Genomic DNA, 12,459 nt, shown 5'->3' with positions numbered 1-12,459 from the left:
ATCATGTCCAGAGGAGCTGTGAAGTGACAGCTGCAGAATACGCAGCCACCCCCAGTGTGTCTGGGATGTACCTAGCTTAGGACTGAAAGCCTCACTTATGCCTGGTCTCTTGAACTTTAAGATTCACCCACCTTTCCACCTGCTCATCTTTCTAAGAAAACTTTCTGGCTATCTGTCAGAAGTAGCATTCTGGAAGCAGTCTCCCCTAGTCTCCCGAGTCTGACCCAAGGGGACTCAGTTCCCACCAACAACCACCAGTCACTTCTCAGAGCCCTGCGCAGCCCAGAGACGGATGGGCTGGAGGAGGGGAGGCGCAGGGGGCCTGTTAATCAGCAGACAGGCCACACGACGCCCTGCATCCATCTGACTCGACAGCTTAATCTGATGCTAACACAATGGTGACAGAAACAAATTTTTTTCTGCACAATAAAGAATAGTACACCTGGGTCTTCTTGGGATAGCTGGCTAAATTCAGTAACTTTTGGAAATATATCATTTCTTTTCTTTGCCTATTATTCTAGAAACTTCCCCTTGAGTGCTAAAAGCCTTACTAACAAGAACAGTGGCATGCCCAGAACAGAGCGTCTACTACCACTGTGCTAAGGACGTGACATGCTTGCTCATTTGATTTCCTGTCATCTGACGCCGGCATAGGAGCCATGGCTGGCATTATCTTAACTAGATGACAACCCAGGAACACTGAGACTCTCAATCTCTGTTCCTGAGACTTTCTGTGAGCTCTCCATCTACCACATAAAGGGGCCATGCCTCTAAACATGTCTGTTCCAACTCCTCCACATTACTCTGACCCCAACATGTGTCCATCTGACACATCTACCCTACGACCCAAGATGCCACCAGATGCAGTTTCTGCCCCCCAGGGATCCCCCCGTCATGTGGCTACCTACCTCTCATGACTAAATCTCTACTCAGATGCCAATTGTTCAGAAGGGCTGCTTCGAACTGTGGTGGTTTAGCTGTGATGTGTCTGCCAACACTCAAGTGTTGAAGGCCTGGTCCTCAGCTGGTGGTTCTAATCACTAGGACACAACTGGCTCCTAGGGGCACTGACTTGCTCGATGGATTCATCCACTGACGGATTTATACTATGACAGTACTAGAAGGAAGAGCCTCATTGGAAGTAGGTCACTAGGGGCATATCTTGGAAACACACTGTGACCTTGACTCTCTCCTATCTCTCTTTATCTCCTTCCTTCATTTCTCTCTGTTTTTGCCTCCTGGCAGCCATGATTCTCTATGCGTTAGAGGCCCAGAAACAATGGAGTCATACACCACGATTGGAGACCTCTGAAAACACGAGCCAAAGTGAATGATTTCCTGAAGTCGTTTTCTTGGGCACTTGGCCACCGAGACAAAGATCTAACTTACACAAACACACTACGATTCTCTTCTGTCCTCCAGACACCCTCGCCAGCACACAGGATACAAATCCATCTCACCTACCCAGCTGCATGTACCCAGACCTTCAAGAGCACAGCCCTTGAAGACAAGGTTGGCATAAGCCTGCGAGGTCTTTTTCTAAAAAGTCATGGACTAGGACAATTCCACTGTGCAGTATGGGAGGGCAGAGCCCAGTGCCAAGGCTCTAGACTATGGGGGACAATGGAGCCAATAAGGGCCTTTCTCTCAGGAAGGGTCCAGTTATCACAGGACTCAGCCTCTTGCCTGCCCTTCTACTCTTCATCATGTGTTAAAGCAACACAAAGTGTACCTGGAGGTTTCTCTCCCACCCACCACTTCCAAAGAATCACTCAGAGGCTTAATATTAATTACAAACTGCTTGGCCTTAAAAGGTTTATTAGCTATTAACATTGATAGGCTTATTAGCTCAGGCTTATTATTAACTAGCTCTTACAACTTAAATTAACCCGTTTCTATTATTTTATATTTTACCATGAGACTCATGGCTTGTTACTTACTTCCCTGGTGGCTGCTGGTGTCTCCCAGACCCTGCCTTCCTTTTCCCTTTATCTCTGCTTGGATTTCGCACCTGGCTCTATTCTGCCTGGCTATTGGTCAAATCAGCTTCTTCATTAACCAACGATAATGAAACATATTCACAGCATACAGAAGGGCATCCCACATCAACAAGTCCCTTACCAGATGCAACCCTGATCTCCAACATCCCACCTCCAACGCTGTGAGCCCAAAAGCTCTCTCCATACACATCACCCAGTCTTGGGTATTCTGTTACAGCACTGAGAAACAGGCCTCTGACCCCACCGGCCCTCGGGGACACCATCTTCCTACACTGGCAACCACCAGAAGAGGCCCCACAGGAACCTACCACCCGGTGAGAACTTCCCATGGTCTTTATGTAAGCAAGCCAAACACACAGACTCTTTTTAATTTGCATTCTGATGTGACTGTACACCTAAAATTTGACAGTGTGATTTTAAGGATGCCTTGGCTACCTACAGGAAGTACAGGTTGCCCCCCACAGAGCTCAGGCTGGGGGTGGAGGTGCCTGTTAATGAGCCACCTTCCTCCCTGCTGACATCTCTGCCCGAATGAGCAGTTAAAATAAGGTAATCTCCCCGCCTCAGAGCCCAAATGCCAGGCAAGGCAGACAGCATGCTTCTTTAAAACCCACATTAAGTAAAAGCACACACACCGAGCATTTCCTTCTTCCAGAATAAGAAGAACGACCCTGGCTAGAGTGTTCTCGCCTGTACTCCTACCCCTTGGAAGGTGGAGGCAGGAGGATCAGGAATTCAAGGTGAGTGTGCCAAGCCAACCTGGGCTACATGAGACTGTCTCAAAAAATCCAAACAAAATAATAAAAGAACAAAAAGAAACAAAGAAAAATGACCCTAATGACCCTACAAGTAGTTGTCTTTTCCAACTAGCCCCTCTTCACACTCACGGGAGGCTCCCAGGCAGCGGACAAGGTTATTCCCATGACCTCCACAAGCACCAAACCTATAGGCCAGAACACAAATGACCGCCACAGGCACCACCCCCTCACTGCCAGACCCCACGTGACCTCCATAAGCACCACCCCCTCACTGCCAGACCCCACGTGACCTCCATAAGCACCACCCCCTCACTGCCAGACCCCACGTGACCTCCATAAGCACCACCCCTTCACTACCAGGCCCCACGTGACCTCCATAAGCACCACCCCCTCACTGCCAGACCCCACGTGACCTCCATAAGCACCACCCCCTCATTACCAGGCCCCACATGACCTCCATAAGCACCACCCCCTCACTGCCAGGCCCCACATGACCTCCATAAGCACCACCCCCTCACTGCCAGGCCCCACATGATCTCCCTTAGGCACCACCTCCTCACTGCCAGACCCCAGTGCTGAACTTCTTTCCTTCCCTGCTTCTTGACAAACAGGCAAGTAATGACCTTCAAGAGATCAGCGCAGTGATGCAATGATCTGTTATCTCCACACCCTTCAGCATGGGACAGGCCTCCTGGAGTTGCACCACCTACTGTGCTACCCATCCTAGTTAGTTACCCCCATTCTCTTCTCAAACTGAACTCCCTGCTGACAGGTCCCACAAATGTACCCCAAAGTTCATGCTCCCTTCCCCCTACAGATCCAGTGTGTTTGCTCTCAGCTCACCAGGGGGTGTGGGGCAGAGAGAACCACAAAGAGCAAAGCGCTTAGCAGGGTCTTGTCATTGTGTCTGCATCACACTCAACCCCAGATAAAGTTCTGCATATTCCTGGTGACATCCTGAGAACCATCATGTAGGAACGGACGCAGATGTATGCTTTTCTTCACGGCCAAGGACGATGCTCAGGGACACTGGCCAGAAAGGCTTCATTGAATATACAAGCCTGTGCTTGCAGGCGCCATGTTCTGCCCCACAAAGGCCTTCCAGAGCCTTCTCAGTCTAACCATTGCAAAGAAAGCACGTCACGATAGTGAGAAGCCTGCCTGTGGTCGGCAAATAGATCTGGTTTATACAACTCTACTATAGGCCCCATGTACCTCTGAAATCTTGTTTCCTTACTTGTAAAAAGAAAAAGGAAGGAAGGAAAGAAAGCCACTCCTTGCTTATCCCTCTTCAGCTAATCCTGAGGATTTGCTAAGAAGATCTAGGAGAGAGCATGGCAACCTTTAGCTGGAAAGCCATGCAATAGCTTTGAAGGCAGCTCAATACAACATCATGTCGCAATGTCAAAAGGTTGGGCACCCTAGCTAGGTAAAGCAACACAGACTGTATCCATGATGACATGAGCCACACAGATGAAGAACCACTCAAATAAGACCCATTCCTTCCCGCCCTAACATGTCTGCCGAGCTGATATGCTCGGTATATTTACTTTTCTGTTATGACCAAATACCTGACAGGATGCAAGTTAAAAGGGGCAGAGTTTATCCTACCCACAGTGCCAGGGGATGCAGTGTTTGTGGTGGGGAAGGCAGAGTGGTAGGAGCTGGAGGTGGCTGAATCCACACTGCAGCCACAATCACGAGACAGAGCAACAAAGGTCAGGGCTCACCTGACTTTCTCCTTTTTACTCAGTTTTTTACTACAGACCATGGGACTATGTCACCCACATTTAAGGTAGGTCTTCCCATCTCAACCCAATCTAAAAATTCCATGCCCACAGGGTTGTTTCCATAGTGATTCTAAATCCCATGAAGTTGACAATCAAGATTAAGTGTCACATACTAGATGTGGTGGCACATACCTTTAATACCAGTATTCAGGAGGCAGAGGCAGGAGGATCTCTGTGAGTTGAAAACCAGGCTGATCTATATACAAAATTGTAGGCCATCCAGCCCTGCCTTTAAAAAAAAATAACCATCACAAATGGGTTTTGAGACAAGTGTTTCATGTAACCCAGGCTCCCCTTGAACTCACAATGTAGGCAAGGATGGACCTGAACTCCTGTTCTTCTTGCCCCCCTTTACTGAGCACTGGGGTTTCAGGTCTGCATAACAAGCCCTGCTTCAGATCACTGATTTTTGACAAAATTTACCCAGCAGACCTGGGTTACTATGGTATGAACAGTCAAAGGAGGGAAAAGGCTGGACAAGCTAGCGTCACCTCTGACTCCCAACCAGAGCCATCATGTGGGATCATGTGCCTGGTTCTTTGAGATATCCTTCAACTTAACAGACTAGAGATGTCAAGCCTGGGGCTGGCTGGCACTGGCAGTATATTGGGAGCACATGGGAAGCAAAGCCGCCTGCTCTTGGCACCAATAGTAAATATATACTCTCTCAGGGCACAGCTGACCCTGGCCTCCTGAGCAGATGGACCATGAGGCCAAGCACTTTTGAGAACTCTCAAGCACAAAAATCGGAGCAGACAGCAGAGCAAGTCAACACCACAAATGAAACCTAAGAAACCTGGGCACTTCAGCAAGGGGGAACCACACCCAGCAGCCAGGCAAGCTGGCCTCTCAGACACGGTAGACAGGGGCTCCTGCAGCCTCGAGTCCTAGTCCACCAAGAACAGCTTTGTAACGGTCAACTGATGTCATTCCCGAACAACTATGATCACTACTCACGGCTTGTCAGGGCCCGACCTCCAGGATCCCTCATATCCCACAGCTGCCATCAGACCAAGCTTTGGAAGGAGACGTCACCTTTCTCAAAGTCACGACAGTCATCATGTCTCCAGGGACTTTTATAGGTGACCACTGTGCTACTAACCTAGATGGTGACACTCGGGGGAGGTGGGTCTGTGCTACGGGTTCTAGTTGGAGTCAGGAGAACAAAGATGCTCACTGGGCTGACTGGGTTGCAGGGGAATTAGGATGTGGACTGGACTGAAGGGCAATGTGCATACGGGCTGACCTGGAAGAAAATAAGGCTGTCAACTAAGGCTGTGCTTTCAGGAAGCGCTTCTACCCATGCTGTGTTTTTTTTTTATTTATAAAACAAACACTCATTTATTACTGCATGTGCTTCCTACCCAGGTAGACAAAGTCATTCAATCACTCTCATCCAGCAGACAAGGAGGCACCTGAGATGGGTGCCTGTTAGTTGCTAACTTCACTCAGCTAGTATCCGACTCCGTCAACATCACATCATTGCTCGCTCCACACGCGGCTCTAGCACTTGCTATATAAAACCCCTTTCAGCACCACAGAAACACATTTGGGTTTGTAGTTGAAAGCTGGCCCTCACCTGAGAGAAAATGCTACACACTCAAGAGAAGAAAAACAACACAACCTATTCAGAAGGGCACTGTGGAAGGAGGCAAGTCACGCCTGCCCAGGCTTCACACTTGGACATAAAGCTAACGCCAGAGTTCTGGTAGCATCTGCATCTGCCATCAGAATCACAGAACGGAAAGTTAGAACGTGATGGTCACATGTTGGATTGGCAAGCTGAAGAGTCATGCGTCTCTAATGAGTTGAAAACATGCACAGATCCATGAGCCTGGGCAACTTATGCCAAGCACAGATGGGTCCAGCTGGAAGAGGGCTTTGGAGCTGGTGGCAGCTGGAACATTCTCTTTCCTGTCTTACCCTAAAGATGAACTCAAGGGTTTGAGCATTAGAGTAACCAGAGTCCTCTCAGAGTCCACAAAGCTGGAGCTCCGTAGGCTTCAATCTTGTTTTGCTGACATAGGGCCCTATAGCCCACCTTGGGAACCTAAGTTATCAGAAATTCTGATACCAGCAAAGTTCAGAACACCTTTGTGGCAACCCATGAGGACCCACTCATGGAGAGTAACAGGTTGCCATATCTGGTCTTGTTGGAGCCCCTGTAGGGCAGACCTGACCAACCCTACTAAGAGCAGACCACACTGAAGGTGACATTCCTGGCTTCCTGCCTTTTGCCTGGGTTATAGTTCAGCTAAGTTTATAAATGAGACATAACTGTCTGTTCTTTACTCCATGTCTACATTCCCAGCTCCTACTTTGTGCTGAGAGCCATTCTCTCTCCTCACCCACCAATGCGCTAAGATTCAGCGTTGGGCTCACCCAATCTGTCAATCGGCTAAGAGTGTTCTGAACTACTATCCATATGACTCAATTTGTCAGTAAAAACTGCCACCAGCGCTGTGCTTGCAGAAAAATGTCCATAAATGCATTATTGCAACTGGCAGATCGATGTCTATAATAAAAACAAATAGATTTAACAAGTGCCTGCTTTTACGAGCCATGCCATTGGTGGACTGGATGTTTGGTGTCACCCTCGGACTTCTGGGAATGGGCCCCAGAGCCGGACTGGATACAGAGCTGACTTCACAAGTGTTATGGGTAGGAAATTATTCTAACAAGAAAATTTTAGTAGCAGAGTGGACACACCAGGCATTTATCTCTCTTTCACTGTTCCTTTTGTGCTTCTGCATGACAGCGAATAAAAGCTTTAAGACGTTTCTGCAGACTGTATGAGCTGGTCTAACTTGTATGTGGCAGGCCAAAATGAGTTCTTGCCACCTGCAGTGCACAAAACAGGTTTTAACCATGACCAAGATTGTCACCACTGTGTCTGTGGCCTATGGAGACGGCCTGTCTATTTGGCTACTTCACACTGAGGCAGACTCTGGAGCAAGGTGCAAGAGGCTAGGCTAACCCAGGGATGCCTGGCCTCTTAGGAGACCCAGCCTATGACCCCTCCACATGGAAACCACACCTGCCAGGGTACTGATTCCTTCAATGTCACAGGAGGTCACCAAAGGAGTTAGCCCCCTTCTTAAGGCCAATCATTTTAACAGCTACAGGATGGGGTAAGCCCCTCATTACACTATATATAATCATTGCGTGGCTTTCCCCAAACCACACAGCCCTCCTCAGTGAGCCCTTTAATACTGCTAATTTTTGAAGCCAAAAGGCTTGGCTACTGCCATGGGCCAACGGCTAAATAGCAAGGACACACGCCACAACATACTCAGGCCACAGTGCTGTGTCTCCAACCTTTATCTATCTATGCTTAGCACAGGCCTCCACAGCAAACAGAACAAGAAAATCCATCCTGTCAACCATGGCAGAGCCAGCCTCCAGCAAAGACCTACTAACTCCCGTGGCTTCCAGCTCAGACCCAGAACTGGTGTAAGCCAGTTTGTTTATCAGTATCTGTAGACAGGCTGACAGAGGCCACAGGTTGCCCAGTGAAGATGGTCTATAGGTCTCTTATCTGAACCTTCAGGCTTTATTTAAATAACAATCGGCAGTCAAATGCCAATGCCCTCAGTAAGAACTTGGGCAAAGCCATCCATCCACTCACCCAAACAGGGCCAAGCATAGCTGTGGCAGCAGCCAAGCCAGGGTCATCCAGAGTCTGAGATCCTCTCGTGTGATACAGACCCAACCAGAAGCCAAGACCTGGGGGAAAGTGGATCTATTGGCGAGGGTGGGGCATGGGGGTAGCCTGGGATAGGATGGATACTTTACACTGGGGTGGGATATTGGCAAGGCCATCATGGACTGTCCCCAACTTTCACAGTGCACCCAACTTTTTGTACTTTCCCACAGTACAAAGCATTAAGGACTCAGCAAATGGCTTGCATGGTGTTGAATTTTGATCTTCTCCAGAGCTAATAATGGTCTGTGAGCCTTACAGCAAAGAGAAGCCACAGAAACAAGCAGACCCATCCAGCCTGTGCCCAGTGGGTCACACATGGCTGAGGACAGCTATGGATGTGGGCCAAGAAAAAAAATTACAAACTTACTAAAATATTAGGAGATTTTTGTGAATTTTTTTGGTAATTCATGATTTTCAATTGTGAACTGTATAGACAACCATGTCACACATGTCAAAAGCTGGGGTGGCATGTGAGTCCGTGGTGTGGCATGCTGTGCTGTTGGGTGGGGGCTATTCAGGGGGTCAGTTTGGTGATGTCCTTTTTTGATTTATAGTGTTTTCAGTTTCCTCAGGGGAGGGGATAGCCACATCCCAGGCAGAGGAGCATGTGGCTAGTCCACCGAGAAGGAGAAAAAGGAATTCAGACAACAGTTACCCTTCTGCCGCTTCCTATCAAAGCCAGACTGAGCAGCTAGGAAAGACATTGACAAGGAGCTGGTCCTGATGGTCTGACACCTCCCCTCACCCCAGATCCTAAATGTGCTCATCATAAATTCAGAACAATTATGACAACTTAATTGGGTTGTCCAGTTCGTTGGCTGATTGTGTTTTAGAGACAGACGTTCACCCCGGTTCAAAGTAGCCTGCAACAACTGTGTAGTGAAAACTGGTCTTTAATTCCTAGCAATCCCCCTGACTTGGCCTCACAAGCACTGGGATCAGAAGCTTCTCAGGTACTAAGTTTAGCTTGAGGCACCAAACTCAGCTTGCACCTATCAACAAGTTTGGAGAACAGTACAGTATTTCAATCTCCAGGGAGAGAAGAAAGAGGAGCAATTCTGGTGTGCCTCCTGCCTGTGACCCTGTATTAGGGAAAGGGGGCCTTGACTGTCTAGACTGGGCAGTATTTCTGTAAACGTGACATGAGCTCAGATCACCTAAGAAGCAGGAACTTCAACTGAGAAAATGCTTCAGTCAGACGGGCCTGTGGGTTTGTCTCTGCTAACTGATAAGGAAGAGCCCAGTCCACTAAGGGTGCCCTGGGAAGGTGGTTGTGGGCTGTACAAAAAAGCAGGCTGAGCAAATCATGAAAAGCAAGCAGGTGAACAACATCCCTCTGTGGTCTTTGCTTCAGTTCCTGCCTCCAGGTTCCTGCCCTTCTTGAGTTCCTGTCCTGCCTTCCCTTCATGGTGGACTGTCTTCATGTAAGCCAAACAAACCCATCCCTCCCCAAGCTGCTTAAATCATTGTATTTTAGCACAGCAATAAAAAACTAAGACAAAGGCATGCTTGTGAAGGCAGGCCCAGTGAGGGGAGGGAGGAGAGACAGGCCCAGATGAGGCCTACTGACCTAGAACAGGACCCAGAGATTGGTGACTTTTGCTTTCCACAGGAAGGTTGCAGTCTAAGACACGGTTGTCTAAGCACTGTACCTGGGGCTCTGCTTCTTAAACCTTCCATAATAAGAGACCACTTCAAAGCCATGCTTTGTGGATTTTTTTCTTTTCTTTTTTCCCCCAGTGAAAAGGAATACTTCCACAGAAGAGTATCGTTAGCATAGCAGAGTTCTTGCAGCCTGGTTCCCACAAACCTCAGAAGGTGAGGCACAATTTCCCTGCCAAGTTCTAAGTCAAGACCTAGAGGGAGCCCAGGAAGGAAAGAAGCCTCAGGCAGGCCAGTGATGTAGGGCCATTCTGCCCAGCCACGCTCAGGCTCTGGCAGATACTCAACAGGTCTAAGTTTACAGGACACTGACCACAGGCCAGGCTTCTTACACCTCCACAACCACCTAGGACCGCATCACCGCAAGTATTACAGCCATCAAGAGACACAGGAAATCAATAAAATCATCTGGGACTACAGGTCAGGGAAGAAAGAAACGAGCAGGCCTAACACAGATTTTGCAGGGTGTATTATATCTTTTTCACAAGCTGTTTCCTGAGTCTGAGGACGGACGGATGGACAGACAGACACAGATACAGACATACAGACAGACAGACACTCAAACCTTGCTTCTCAGAACAAGACAATCAGTTTCTGAGTGAGGCACCTAGGAGTAAAACTGCTAAAACCTCACAGAACAAAGACCTAGACCCACTGGTTGAGAAGTTCATGGCCTGGAGTCACTGTACTGTCCCCACTTGGCAAGTGCCTGGCTGTCTGATTCCTGTCCACTCCAAGTGTTTAAGCACGATCTTTTGACCAGATGGACGTGCCTGACACCAGCCATGATGCTGCAGGATCCTGGGACTTGGGTACTTTCTCTTAGTCTCTAGAAGGAAGCAACTATGAGAAGCATGGGTCCGCAGCACTTCTTGAAGCTTCCCTACAGGGAGGTGAAGGGGTTCCTCAAGCCCTGGTCAGCAGTGAAGGGAAAGAGGATGGTTAGGGAACCCACAGGGCCCGGTAGAAGCTTGAAAAGTGTTTGGCACTTGGAGGTGTGGCAGGAGACAGACACAATCACCAGGCAGGCTGGCCCACTGTACTCCAGGCCCAGGAAAAGCAGGGCCCACTCAGCGCAGCCTGTTCAGGAGGGGCAGAGGTCCTGGAGAAAGGAAGGAGCCCTTAGGATAGATAACTCAGCAGCGGCTGTCTCCCTGGGCTCCGGACTTTCGCTTTCTCCAGCGAGGGCCCCACACTGTGCCCCGAAACTCACCAGCTTGCAAACTATGCAGACACTCAGCAACTCGCAATGGTGGCTAAGAGCCTGGACGCCAAATCGCTAGGCTCTAGCACGGGTAAACGTGGGTCGCGGGACACGCACGAGCTGGGGGCGGGGCCTGGTACTTGGGGAGGAGCAAGGCCTGTGCGCGCGGGGAGGAGTCAAGTTACTGATGGCGCTGGGTTGTGGGGGGTGTAGTAGGAAAGTGGAGGGTAAGCCTAGCACGCGGGGGCGTGGCCGGGAGTTGCCGGAAGCGGGGCAAGGAGCCCAGAGCGGGCTGTCTGCAGCCAGAGCATGCCCAGTATGTGATGCTGGGCTGCAGTTCTGCGCAGCCTCTAGATATGGGCTCCCACGCCAGGCCTCCTACTTCAGATCTAAAACCGGTTCCCAGCCCACCCTAGAATTTGTGCTGCATTAGCCCTCCGGTTACCGGTGCCGGGCCTCAGCACGCCATGCTCCAGTTTAGCCACTGTGACACAGTCACGAGCTGTCTGCCAACGGTATATACCGAGGGAGTAGTGGAAGCTTTAGGCCTACTAGGAATCCCGGTCACTGCCGAACTGGGGCTGCACCTGCAAGTTGGGCCAGGGCTGTCTTTCAGGTCTTCTTGGCACTTGCAGCCAAAATGGCTCAGTCGCTGTTCAGCTAATGCGGATATGCAGCTCTGGTGTGAGGTAACAGGAGTGAGTTTTGTCCACCAGGAAAGCCTTGCTGAAATTCTCCCTCTGTACTTCAGAATGTGGCCTTATTTGGGAACACGCAGAGGTGACACATGATGACGAAGTCACAAGTTAGGAGAACCCTAATCTGATAGAACTGCTGTCCTTAAGAGCCGAAAGTGAACTGCCAGGTAAACCTGTGGCTACCAGATGCTGAAGGAGGCGAGGACTATGAGCCTCCTGGCCTGTAAAGAACTTCCTATTAGTTCAAGCCACCCAATCTTTGGTACTTGATGGACAACGTTCTTAAGGAATGACATCACCCTGAAGTTTCAGAGAGACAGACATACGTGGTGGTAATTTCAGGGGTCCATCCCAGATGTACATGTATTAAGACCCACGCTGTGATTCTCCTGGGGTTTGTTTGTTGATGCCTTCCCCTTCCTGGTGTGTAGCTCCCCTGCTTGGATTTGGCCCCAATACTAGTATCCTGGAGGAGCCAACAAATTAACACCTTTAGGAAATGTTGCTCAGAGAAACTCGTCAATGTTTGTTGTATGGTGAGCCCCAGTGACTCACAGTGGCCATCATTAACCCTTTAAAGCCACTCCTCCTCACCTCTAACGTCCCCTTCTCTGGACATGCTAAGAGAAACTACTGATAGA

General features: G+C 49.3%; 1 protein-coding gene across 1 annotated transcript in view; it reads right to left on the bottom strand.

Moving 5' to 3' along the window:
* Mgmt (O-6-methylguanine-DNA methyltransferase) overlaps positions 1 to 11,255 on the bottom strand; it is a 237,361-nt gene extending 226,106 nt beyond the window's left edge. The window contains exon 1 of the mRNA XM_075974882.1: positions 11,130 to 11,255. The gene's annotated coding sequence lies outside the window, so the exon portion shown is untranslated. The remainder of the gene's footprint in view (positions 1 to 11,129) is intronic.
* Positions 11,256 to 12,459: the final 1,204 nt, after the last annotated feature.

The sequence above is a fragment of the Microtus pennsylvanicus genome, chromosome 5 (assembly GCF_037038515.1).
Source record: "Microtus pennsylvanicus isolate mMicPen1 chromosome 5, mMicPen1.hap1, whole genome shotgun sequence".
NCBI classification, from domain to species: domain Eukaryota; kingdom Metazoa; phylum Chordata; class Mammalia; order Rodentia; family Cricetidae; genus Microtus; species Microtus pennsylvanicus.
Note: the sequence above shows the minus strand (reverse complement) of the source record. Positions and strands in the feature narration are given on the sequence as shown.